The sequence below is a fragment of the Callorhinchus milii genome, unplaced genomic scaffold (genome assembly GCF_018977255.1).
Source record: "Callorhinchus milii isolate IMCB2004 unplaced genomic scaffold, IMCB_Cmil_1.0 Scaffold2, whole genome shotgun sequence".
NCBI classification, from domain to species: Eukaryota; Metazoa; Chordata; class Chondrichthyes; order Chimaeriformes; family Callorhinchidae; genus Callorhinchus; species Callorhinchus milii.
Window position 1 is genome coordinate 40345119 of NW_024704743.1, and position 13995 is coordinate 40359113.

At 40.3% G+C, this 13995-nt stretch overlaps 1 non-coding gene across 1 annotated transcript; it reads left to right on the forward strand.

Annotated features, from left to right (window-relative positions):
• Positions 1–4772: 4772 nt before the first annotated feature.
• trnae-cuc lies at positions 4773–4844 on the forward strand. Its single transcript has one exon. It is a non-coding gene; the product is annotated as a tRNA-Glu (tRNA).
• The last annotated feature ends 9151 nt before the right edge of the window (positions 4845–13995 follow it).

Here is a 13995-nt window from a genome sequence, read left to right on the forward strand (position 1 = left end):
ATTGGCTGCTGCGTTCGCCCACAAATATACAATCAATTCACTTTACAGTATATGCTGTGAAGTGCTTTGGGACGTCCTCCCGACGTGAAAAGCGCTATATCAAATGCAAGGATTATTATTATTATTCAAATGTGAAGTAATTCACTTCAGTACAAAAGAAGCCATCTATAGATGGTGTAGGGAATACTATAAAATGACCAATGAGGTCTTGGACTTTATATTGAAGGATGGTGTTAAAATTGTACAAAACCCTGGTCAGCCTACATTTGGAATATTGTATCCAATTGTGGTCTCCAAACTAAAAGAAGGATATAGAAGTGATGGAAACAGTACAAAGTGTTTACAAGGATAATACCAGGGCTGGCATATTGCTGCTATCAGAATACACTGGGTTCGGCTTTTTTTTGCTAGGAAGTGACGTTTAAGAGGGGGAACCTCATAGAAGTGTTTAAAATTATAAAGGAGTTTGATCAGGTTAAGATAAATGGGCTGTTTCTGCTGGTTGGAGACTCTAACTTAGGACACACATGTGAGATAGCAAGTCGGTGAATAAAAGAGAATTTAGGAATCACTTCATACAGAGAGTAGTGAGACTGTGGAACTCACTGCTTGAAGTAGTGGTTGAATCAGATAGTAGAGGTGCATTCAAGAGGAGGTTAGCCCTTCACATGAGGAAGAGGGGAAATTGTTGGCCAGGACACAATTTTAAGACGAAGTCTTATATAAATTCTTGTGTTCGCTGAAAGTTGGCAATGACAGAATGAAATACTTTGCTCTTTCTTTTGATTTACACATGCAGCAAGGGAGTGAATCAACAAAGTCTTTTTTATGAAAGAATAAATATGAGCTAAGTGCAATTGGAGAGTTGAAAGGACCGTTGCACCACTTAAACTTTGATTAAAGAGCAATATACAAATTCATCTAAGCATTCAATTTGAGTAAAATCACTTTACTCAAAATTCTCATGAAAAATCATAGTTAGCATGGCAACGACCTTGCTGCCATAGTGTCTCCTAATTATTCACATTATGTGCATGTTTGAAACGTGGGTTAAAATTCTACTGTAATCACAGATGAACAAAGTTTGCAACAATTTGTGATTTTAGAAAATCACAAACCTCTTTAGAAATTTCTCTGATTTGAGCAAAATGTGTGCAGCATAATGGTGAAAATGTACTCTATACAGTGTACTCTATTTAATGGGAAGCTCTTCAATTAGAATTGCCAGCTTAATTAATGACACAGCCTACATTTGAGGAAATTTTTTGCATCTGCTATTTTCTTAATAGAGGTTCCTTGAAAGTAATAAGCACTTTTCTGGCAATCTCAAAAATCCATTCCAAGTAGTAATTGTTCACCGCATTCACTTTTATCATTGGCCACTTTGAGAAAATGAACTGGAATTGCAATGTCTGGATCTGGAGAAACATATACAAGCAGTGATTCTAAACAAAATGACCTCAGTGACATTTCCTTTGCTCACTCCACAAAGGCCGGGAAAACTCTGTGCATTTAACAATAACACCCGACACTATCAAATGCCAAGGGTCACATGCAAAATGGTTAAATGATTGTGTCTGTTGAACAGTATTAAGAGCACCTGTAATGTAAGTATGATTTCCTGCAATAATTATTATGTGGAGGTTGCAAATCATGTGACTGAAAAAGGAGATTAAGGATCAAGGAATTGAAGGATTTAACTAGATCAATAATCTACTTCTGATAAAAACTGTTATAATGAGAATGGAAATTATGAGTCTGATGTGTTAATAAATATGGTCCAGGCTAGATGGTAATTATTGTTTAAAGCCTGATTTGACCATGCTTTTTTCCAACATGGTTTTGGTCAGCTCCCCACCACCTCCCACCGACGAGCACTTTCCTCAATTGCAACCACTCCTGGCTTGGGCTCTGTGAAGCCACTTGTGACATCTACCTGACATGAAAGCTGCTACATAAATCTAAAATTGTTATTGTTGTGGTCCACCATATCCAACCTCCATACAAAGTTTGGACTCAAAGGCATGCCCACAACATCCATTGCTATGATCAGCTGTGGAGCATGATATTTGATGGCCTGTTTGCTTACAAAACATACGGTCACTGCAGTTTGCAGTAAAATCATGTCAAGCACTTTGAGACATCCTCTTGACGTGAAATATGGTATATCAAATGCAAGGATTATTGTTATTTTATACACACGCTGCCTTAAACTAATTATTTTGAGCCATCCCGGTTGTATTGATCAACGATGCGTTAATTATCACTGATGGTAACAATCACACCACAGCTTGCAATTTTTACCCATGCATTACCAATATTAATGCACAGGGACTCTGGGATGATTCTCTTATTGTTGTTAAATTTACTCACCCTAGCTGTGCGTGCCCTTAATAGGATTTTTAAAATAATAAGATCACATAATAAGATCAAGCCAATAAATTTGTCAGCAATAAGAGACTCAATCTCTGCCGGTAATGCACATGATTTATTCCAATCCTTATTCAGTGTTAAGCTGTTGAATTCTTGAATGCTACAGCACCCTCCATAGATTTCATCCTTCTGCATTATTTCTCACCAAAATGTTGCTTTTATCTCAGCTTGCTAATACCCTCAACATCATCCTGCAAATGAATGCACCAGTGATCCTTGGGAGGATGAACATTGAACTGCATTCCAAACTTGCAGTGATCTGACATGGCACAATTTGGACTAGTTTATGGCGCACTTCATTTGGTCACGTATATATATATTTAGCTTGACTTATTATTCTAAAATGTGTCAGTGAATCAGTAATCTCACTTGGAGACACTGCAGGACAGCTGATGCGAGAAAAAGAAAAGTCACTCTGGTTCAGTTATTCAAGTCCCGTAGCGCATTGGTTAGAGCACTTGCCTCACAAGTGAGAGGACCCAGCTTTGATTCCCGGGTAGGACAAAACCTTTGACAAGTTTCCTTACTCCACGCGTCTCTGTTTACCTAGCAGTAAGTAGAAACCCGGTTGTTAGTTGGTTGGCGAATTGTTTTCCGGGGGTAACAATCCCTTTTAAAAAAAATAATAGTTTGGCCACTCAATCCACAACTGTTTGTGGGACACTGCTGTGCCCTGTTGTGTTTTCGCATTTTGCCCATAAAACATACAGTCAATTCAGTTTACTTTGAGACTTCTCAACAACGCGATAAGGCACAATATCAAATGCAAGGAATATAAAAAAATCTAATTAGGATTATCAAACGTAAGGATTATTAATTGTTGGTGTTCTTCTGAATTTGGAATTTGGCACAATATTAGGACAGAAAAGAAGAAGCTTTACTTTGCATCTAAGTAGGCTAAGGAGTGCTTGATGATGGCAATGAATTCCTAAAAAGGGGAAGTGCTGTCTCTAAACTCTACGCTAACATTCCCTCCTCTTGATTAACATAAAACTTAATAACACAAAATATTTAACGCTAACAGTTAAGATCAACGAGAGGGTTGAATAATTGTGAAACTGACAAATTCTCTTTGATTTCTACTTTAAAATAATTTATTTATGTTGGTCCAGAGAAAGTCAGAGTAAGTAGAAATATGACTTTCTGGTTAAATAGTGGCTTTTCTGTCCCAAAGCAAACGATACTGGATGGGCACCCGAGCTAGGGGTGAACCTGCTGTCTACTCATTAAAGCAAGTAACTGTATGATGGGAATTTGTCTATCCAGTCAGAAAAAGGGTGAAATGACCTATTGGCAATGATGAATATAGGACAAAGAATATTGGACCTTCAAAAGCTTTTTAAAAAAACTCTTGGTTTGAACCTTTTTTTTTGTTAGCCAGGTGTCTGGCACATGTGGAACCTCATTCTATGCTTAAGAGTATGCAAACCAAGCTGAGATTTCTATGTATCCCACCCACATGTAGAAATCCCAGCGATAGATTGTTGGAATGGAATGCACACTTTTTCCCTGGAGGGATACATACTGCTTACCTAATTACGGAAAATATTAGGCACAGGTTGGCAAGAGCCAAGGCTTGGGGATTCCTGTGTGCAATTGGCTGCCACATTTTGCCCACAAAATATACAATCCATTCAGTGTACAGTATATTCTGTGAAGCGCTTTGAGACGTCTCAAAGATGGGATAAGGCACTGTATCAAATGCAAGGATTATTAAGGATTATATTACTTCAAAATGTAATATTAGGGACATGTACTTATTTGTATTTTAAGCTCTCCGGTATACTACAAATAAATCACAAGCTCTTCTTTATGAGAAGCTAAAGCTAATTGATTTGTGTTCCAAAATACATATGTATCGGATTTATTGCTCACAGAATAGATATGCTTTCTGCTGCAGATTTCTGCTTATCATTTCAAGAGTCGCTGATCTTCCAAACCCCAAACACACTATTTTAGTATCCATTGAATTAAGGACTCTGAGAAGGACTCTGCGATATTTTTCTGACTCACTTCTTGTCTGTGGTGTCTCATGTAGTGGAGAGGTAGGTGGAATAGAATAGGAAAAGAAAGAAAGTGCTATAGATATTCAGCTTTAAGAAATTAACTCAATTATTTCACCAGTTACCCAAAATCATTAATGCAGTCTGCAGAGCCTTAAATTGCTATTAATGGGCGGAGGGAGAAGAAAATAAAGTAAGTGAAATTAGACATTTGTTTTCGGTTACTCGGCAAGAGAAACAGATCTGATGAATTGTATTCAAAGTTACATTCAATGTTTTAACTAAAATAACATTTATTAAGGTTGTTATTTTATATTGGTTGTAATATTATTGTGGAGTCCTGTAGCTCAGTGGTTAGAGCACTCGCCTCTCAAGCAAGAGACCTAGGTTCGATTCCTGGCAGGGCAAAACCCTTTGCAAGTTTCCTTACTCCACACGCCTAATAATAATCCCTCAAGAAAAACAAACAATAATAAATTGGTCACTTCAATCCACGACAGTTTGTGGGACACTGCTGAGCGCAATTTGGCTGCCGCATTTTGCCCACAAATATACAGTCAATTTACTTTACAGTATCTTCTGTGAAGCACTTTGAGATGTCTAGAAGACGTGATAAGGTACTATATCAAATACAAGGATTATTATTATTATTATTAATATCTACATTAGTAGTAATTCCAGTACTTTGGGCTGTTGATAGCTTGAAGTCTTTATTTGGCTGAGTAAGACATCTACATGTCAACCTGGCACATTTAGTAGCACTCCAGTTTGTGAGTCAGAAGTTTGTGGGTTCAACTCCCACCTTGGGACTTTTAACTCACTTAGTCTAGGTTGACACTCCAATTCAACGCTATGGTTGTGCTGCATTGTTGGAGGTGCCGTCTATTGGAAGACATATTAAATTGAGGTTCCGTGTTTCTGTTAAGGTTGACATTAAAAATCCCATGGCATTATTTGATAAGAGAAGGGGTATCCTGGTTAACAGTGCCCCAAATAAAAATTGGTCATTCAATGAATGTTTGTGGGACATTACTGTGTACAAATTCGCTGCTGCATTTGCCTACAAAATATTTTTTGAAGAGGTTACTAAAGTGATGGAAATGGGAGGGTCAATGGATGTTATTTACATGGATTTTCAGAAGGCATTTATTTAATAAAGTTCTACATAAGAGGCTGTTGGCTAAAATGAAGACACATGAGATCGGAGGCAATCTGTTGGCAAATTATAATATAATACTAATCCTCGCATCTGATTTTTTTGATATTTGCATTATCATATCTTCGAGATGTGTGGAGTAAGGAAACTTGCCCAATGTTTCGCTCTGCTGGGAATCAAACACAGGTCCTCTCGTTTGCAAGACGAGTGCTCTAACCATTAAACTATAGGATTGCACAAATTAGTTGGGGTACAGGACACAGAGAGTTGGGTTGAAGGGGGTGTTTTCTGACTGGCAAACAATATTGAGTGTTGTTCCTCAGGGATCTATGTTGGGGCCACAGCTTTTTGCTAAATATACTGATGAAGGATAAACTTCTATCTGTTTGCGGATGATACTAAGTTTGAACGTGTGTTAAGTTGTGAGGATAGCAGTAGAAAATTGTAGAGGGACAGAGATAGATTTAAAAATGGGCAGATCTATGCCAAATGTTGCAAAATGAGAGGTGGTTCATTCTGAACCTAAGAATGTTGAGGTGGAGGCACATCCTAGATGTAGAAACTCTTAACAAGATAAATGAGCAAAGGGAACTAGGTGCTCAGTTTCATAAAACTTTAAAAAGTAGTACAAAGGTGCAGAAGGTTATCAGAAAGCCTAATGCCATGTTTGGATTTATCACAAGGGGGCTGAAATATAAGAGTCAGGAAGTGATGTTAAAGTTGTATAATATGCTGATCAGACCCCATTAGGAGTATTATGTGCAGTTTAGGAAACCATATCTTAGGAAGGATATATTGGCCTTAGAGGGTGTACAGCGGAGATTTACTAGAATGATTGTTGGTGTCAAGCGCCTAAATTATTAATGAAAGGATGAAAAAACTTGGTTTGTATTCTCTGGATTTCAGGAGGAGTGACCTGATTGGGGTATATAAAATTATGAAATAATTTGACAGGCTGAATAGTGAGCAACTGTTTCCTCTGGCAAGAAAAATGTGGAGTCCCATAGCGTAGCCGTTAGCACGCTCACCTCACAAGTGAGAGGTCCGATTTTGAATCTCGGGAGGGGCAGAGTCAGATGAAGAATTTATATAGCAAATAGATATATCCTCGATAGACAGGGGTATCAGGGGATATGCAGAGAAGAGGGCGGGCAGTTGGAATTGAGTTACCAATCGGGCACAATCTTTGAAAGTGGTGGGACAGGCTCGATGGGCTGAATGGCCTTCTCCTATTCCTACCTTCCTACACTCAGTCACTGCAGTTTAAGAAAATGCTATGAAATGCTTTTAGAAGTCCTCATAATGCAAAAAGACACTAAACAAATGTAAGCATTATTATTATCTGAACCATTCATGGTGACAGCACAAACGGTGGCAGAGATTTAGAATGTCAGAGATTTAACTGGTCAGTTATCACCGGTGTTATAGAATAAAAGAGTATAAGCATTAAAGGCACTTAGTACTAAATTTCTAAGATTCTGATACCTTTATAGAATCATAGCATCTTACAGCACAGAAACAAATCGTTCACAATCAAATCTATACAGATTTTTTTTCTCCATATAAACCACCTAATCTAATCTGATTTTCAACAACAACAACTTGCATTTATACAGAACCCTTCACCAGGGTAGCATCCCAGACCGCTTGACAGTGGCAGAGCCCGACACTGAGTCGGGGGAAGTAGGGGAGGTAACTGTAGGCACGGTCAAAGAGGAAGTTCTTCAGGTATGACCTGAAAATGAGGAAGGAAGGGTCAAGGTGCAGAAATAGAAGAAGAATTTTCCAGAGTTTCAGGGCGTGGTGGCTGAATGCATGGCCACTGATGGTGGAACGGAGGGCATGGGGGTCCTGCAGAATGCCGGAGCCGGTCGAGCGGATGCACTGGGTAGTAGATTGGGGAGTAAGAAGGTCGGAGAGGTAGGGAGATGCCAGGACATGAAGGGATTTGAAAATTAATGTGAGAATCTTGAAATCAACCCGTTCGGCAATAGGGAACCAGTGGAGCTTGGCTAGAGTTGGTTTGATGGGAGTATGGAGTTTCGTGCAGGTGAGTATATGGGCAACGGTATTTTGTATCAGCTGGATCTTGTGGATGGTGGAGGCAGGGAGACCAGCAAAGAAGACATTTGAAAAGTCGAGTCAGGAGGTGATGAACGCATGGACAATTGTTTTGGCTGTGTCTGGAGTGAGGTAATTTTCCTGCTTGATCACAATTCCTGTAATATTCTTCTTTTTCTAGCAATTATCCAATTCCCTGTTTAAAAATACATTTACTGCCTGTGGCAGATTATTCCACATTCTTGTTAACCACTGTGTAAAGATTGTTTTTAGATCCCTCCTCTTTTCATTCTCTTTGTGATTTTATTAAATTTGCACCCCTTGTGACTGACTTGTCACTATTCTAATATCATAACCCTCTTCATCTTGAAGACCTCTATCAGGTCACTCTTTAACCTTCTTAGCTCCAGAGAAACCAAGCCCTAACTTCACAAATGTCCTTTTATAACTGGAATTACTCAGAACAAAATTGTGTCAAAGGCTGGTTGCAGAAATACAAATCTAACTGACATTAAGAGTGGATCCAATTAACCAGATTATTATTCAATTATCCAATCTAATTAATAGAAGTAACGGTGTATTCTGAAATTAAACAACTCTAACATCAACAGTGCTATAAATCATCAGAAGACAAGATTTTATCAACCACAGACAGACTAAAAGCAATATGTTTCATGCCATTTTGTTTCATACACGACAGAGTTTCCAATTAAGGATGAATATTTAAACCATACTGATGTAATGCGAGGCAACATCAAGCATTGCCTAACAACTTTCAAACAGGAACTTCATGGAGATTAACAAGATGCTTCAGGGAGATTGTAGAGCTCTTCTTTAATCTCACCTCCACCCTTGAACCCTCTTTTTAGTTTGAGTGCTTTCCACAAATAATGATAATAATAATTATCCTTGTGTTTGATATAATGCTTATCAGGTTAAAATGCAAAAATGGTGCACAGGTATTTGCTGTATGGTGAATTGTCTATATTTGTAGTCAAGCATGGCAACCAATTTGTGCACAGCATTACCCCACAAACAGCCATGAATGAATCATTGATTTTACTGTATTCGAATACATGTACAATTTGCCGATAATTGCTTATGTGTGATCCACTACCAAAATAGGAAACTTCAAAAAGTCAGATATCAAGCCTGGATGAACAATAACTTTCTTCAATTGAATGTCAGCAAGACCGAGGCCCTCCTGATTGGCTCCCATCAATGCCTCCACACCTCAGGCACTGACAGCATCACCATCCACGGTTGCACACTCTACCTTACTAAACTAGTCTGGAACCTTGACATCTTGGTCGACTCTTAACTATCCTTTCTACCCCACATTCATACCATGACCCACTCTGTCTTCCCTCACCTTCGCAACATCGCCCTACTCCAGCATTATTTCATACTGCAGGCCGCCGAGACCCTCATACATGCATTCATAACATCAGGCTCGAATACACAAACTCCCTGCTTGTCAGCCTCCCCAATGCCTCCCTCCAAGGGCTGGAGATCATCCAGAACTCTGCAGCCCATGTCCTTTCCCATACTAGGCTCTGTGAGCCTATCACCCCTATCCTCATTTTGTCCTTGAGTGATTCAGGTTTTATCTCTCACATTGTTCCAATTTGTCTCCGACAACGGTTTCTCTTTCAGCCCCCACAAAGTCTTGTGTGGTGTTCCTCAGGACTCTGTCTCTATTCCCCTCCTCTTTAACCTCTACATGCTCCCCCTTGTTGACATCATCCACAGACATGAGGTCAACTTACACATGTACGCAGATGACATTGAACTCTATCTCTTTGCATCCAACCCTTAATTCCAGGACAACTGGTATCCTGACAGACTGTCTGTCTGACATTAAGTCCTGGATGAGAACTAACTTTCTATGAATGTCAGCAAGACCGAAACCCTCCTGATTGGCTCGCAACAGCACCTCAGCACCTTAAACACTGGCAGCATCAGCATCCACGGTTGCACACTCCACCTCACCAAGCCAGTCAGGAACCTGGGTGACTTGTTCAACCCTCTACTGTCCTTTTTCACCCATACCCATGCCATGACCCGCTCTGCCTTACCCCACCCCCGCAACATTGCCCAATTCCGCGACTGCCTTACCCCTCAGGCCGCTGAAACTTTCATACACGCATTTGTCACCTCAAGGCTCAACCAAGGAACCTCCCTCCTTGTCAGCCTCCCCAACTCCTCCCTCCATAGGCTGCAAATCATTCAGAACTCTGCAGCCCATGTCACATTCCACAACAGGCTCCGTGGCCCTATCACCGCCATCCACTCCTGACTCCACTGGCTTCCCATCACACAGAGGGTACAGTTCAAGATCCTGTTCCTCACCTTCAAAGCTCTCTATGGCCTTACTCCCCCTTACCTCTGCGACCTCCTAACCCCTACTAACCTGCCCGTTCTCTCCTCTCAACAGGCTCTGGCCTGCTTCACGTCCTCCACTTCACACGCCCCACCCATGGTGGCCTTCTGCCACTCTGCTCCCCCCCTCTGGAAATCCATCCCGCAGTCCCTCCACCTCGCCCCTCCCTTACCTCCTTCAAGACCCATCTCCAGACCCTCCTCTTCGATTGTGACGTCGTCACCCTCCTGCCCGACCCCCCTCACCTCCACCCTCCCCGATCCCGACCACTAGCTTCGGTTCGAAACACTGATTGTTCAGCACCTTGGGATATCCTCCTGATGTGAAAGGCACTATACAAATATAATGTTTTTGTTGTTACATCAAGTGTAATGATCATTAGCATTATTATTATTATCCTTCCCACCGACTTCCCATAACAGCATCAAACTGTGTTTTTTAAAGAAGAAGCAGCTTGCTTTCATATAACTTATCAATTACAGATCCGACCACCTTCATGGAATCTGATTTTAGTGTTACACATTTAATTTTGAGGACAATTATATACATATTTGTAATCTTAATTGTAAGTGCTCCAAGATGGAACTCCGAGACAATAACCTGTGGCATATAAATGCAACTTGTTTTTGTTAAGAAAATATCCTTTAGCCGTGGTAATTTGGTAGAGATGAAAATTATGGTTTCTGTTTTGAGGACTTATGAATAGCTCCCTCAGAAAGTGTTAATTGGTGCATTGCCAAATGTTCCCACTTTGTGTTCTTATATCTGTGTAATTACAGCATTATGCTTCAATGCACAAGACAGCCTGAAAATGACAAGATCATCGCATAGGCTGAATGTGATAGAGTGTACGTAAGGGAATACGGATATTTTTATTACTACAGATTAGAGTTAATAGAGTTTTATTCCTCCATCAGCAGTTAGAAAGATACTGTTTATTTTTGAAAAAGGCATTTCACACTTTCCTTTAGCCTCATTTTTCAGGACACTTTGAATATAGCTCTATTTGCTCTATTAGCAGATTCATTGATGAGTTTAGTGAGATTTTATTGGATTCAGAAAATTTATTCAATTTGTCCCACGTAGTTATGAATAAAAAATAATACTTTCATTTAATATAGCACATTCTCTCATTCAAAGTATTTCAAAGTTCTACTTGCAGTGGGTTACTTTGAAGTGTAGTAACTTCTGGAGGCAAACATAGCAACTTTTCTATACCAGCAAAAATCCATAAACAGCAGAGTTTTATGAATAAACAGCCTCTTTTTAATCAAAAATTCAACACTGGAATCCGATATTGATTTATAACAAGATAAATTATAGGTTAACTAACAGATCTACGAGAGAGTTTAAGTTTTTCAGTAGATTTCACATTTTCTTAGAATTATTTATTTTGAATGGAAGTTCAGAACGGTAGGTTTCTCTACCTTGTGATTTGAAAATGTGTATAGTTTCAATAGTGTTTGTTTCGGTAATATTTCTTACTGCACTAACAATAAATGTAAATAAATGCAGTGCACTGAAATTGATAGCTTCACTGTGGTCTGAGCAGAATCCTAGAGGATTGGCCTGTGTGATATGCAAGATTCAACATTAGCAAATTAGTTTGCTAAATACTCATTTCAGACCCCTATATATATCAAGGATAAGTAGGAATGGTCAATTTTTGCCATTTTACACTTCTAAAATAATGTGGACCACTCCATCCTTTTCCAACGCCTCTTCAAGATTCGGCCTTGGAGTGGTTCAGGTTTTATCTCTCACATCGTCTCCAAATTTGTCTTAGCCAACGGTTTCTCTTCCAGCTCCTACAAAGTCTCATGTGGTGTTCATCAGGGCTCTTCAACCTCTACATATTCCCCTTGTTGACATCATCCGCAGACATGGGATCAACTTCCACATGTGTACAAATAACACCCAACTCTATCTTCCCGCCTCCACCCTCAATTCCAGCACAACTGACGTCCTGACAGATTGTCTGTCTGACATTGAGTCCTGGATGAGAGCCAACTTTCTACAGCTGAATGTCAGCAAGACTGAGGCCCTCCTGATTGGCTCGCGCCAGCGCCTCAGCACCTCAGGCACTGGGCGCATCAGCATCCAAGATTGCACACTCCACCGCACAAAGCAGGTCAGGAACCTGGTGTCTTGTTTGACCCTCAACTGTCCTTTCTCCTCCATATCCATGAGATGACCCACTCTGCCTTCCCCCTCCTCCACAACATTGCCCGACTCTGCCACTGCCTCACCCCTCAGGACACCAAAACCCTCATACATGCCTTTGTCACCTCAAGGCTTGACTACGGAAACTCCCTCCTTTTCAGCCTCCCCAACTCTTCCCTCCACAAGCTTCAGATCATCCAGAACTCTGCAGCTCATGACCCCATTACCCCCACCCTCACCCAGCTACACTGGCTCCCCATCCCTCAGAGGATAGAATTCAAAATGCTTGTCCTCACTTTCAAGGCCCTCTATGGTCTTGCCCACTCCGACATCTCTGACCTGCTGATCCCCTATCAACCCATCCGCTCACTATGTTCAGCAGACTCCGACCGGCTCAATGTCTCCAGCCCGACCTGCCCTACCATTGGCGGTCAAGCTTTCAGCCTCTTTGTCCCCACTCTTTGGAACTTTATCCCACAATCCCTTCACCTTGCTCCTTCAAGACACAACTCAAGACCCTCCTTTTTGACCGTGCCTTCAGCTGCCCTCCTACCTTATCTGCCCTCCATCAACCCTGCTCCCCACGCTCGGGTCCTGATCCCTGACAGTTCAGCCCCTTGGGATCTCCTCCCGACGTGAAATGGGCGATAGAAATGTAATTTTCTTGTTGTTGTTGTAAAAGATAATTATAAATGTATAATAATGTAGGTCCTCGATAACAAATCATAAAATTTTATCTGCACTTTCTGTCACACCTTTCATGTTATTTGTAGTGCGTTGATACAGTCAGCTACCACTTTGCTGCCTTCCAAAAATACCCAGAGTTCAGCCTATAGCTTATAAAATCTATACTATATCGGTCACTACACCAGTCCACAGGACCTGCAATGGTGACTGACTCTTGTGCACCTTCCTCTGTTCACCCAACACCATTTTGCAGAAGAATAGTTCACTTTCCACAACTGTATCATCCCCTGTAAGAACTGAAATGCTGCCTGAGATAATAATAATAATAATAATAATAATAATAATAATAATAATCCTTGCATTTGATGCAGTGTTTTTCTCATCTTCTAGATGTCTCAAAGCGCTTCATAGGATATACTGTAAAGTGAATTGACTGTATATTTGTGGGCAAAACACAGTAGTCAATTGCACACAGCCGTGGCCCGCAAACAGCTGTGAATTGAAGTGACCAATTTTTTTTTTTTTTCTTGAGGGATTATTACTAGGTGTGTGGAGTAAGGAAACTTGTCCAAGGTTTCGCCCTGCCTGGAATTGAACCTAGGTCTCTTGCTTGCAAGGTGAGTGCTCTAACCACTGAGCTAACTGACTCCAAAGATAGTTGAATAGTGTGAACAAATTATCATTGATAACGACCTTATGAATGTTTGCTAAATATCTGAAAAGGCAGCAGTTTTTTCAGGCAACATTCAAGATAATAATTATCACATTACATAAAATTCCGCTCTGCTGCTGTCAGAACTTCTGATGTGATTGTTCCTCTTTCCAATTTGTCATAATTGTTGACCCGAAATCACCAATTGCTGCATTTGCTGTTTGAGTCTTCACCAATGATAATTATCACTTCACTTGTTACAATTTTCAGTAATGGGTAACAATAAGATAATAATCCTTATGGCACTTGTTATAGCACTTTTCATGTTGTGAGGATGTCCTAAACTGCTTCTCAGGATATAATGTAAGGTGAAGTAACTCTGTCGAACACTGTGGGTGAACACAGCAGCCACATTGTGAACAGCAATGCCCCACAAACAGCTATGAAGTGAATGATC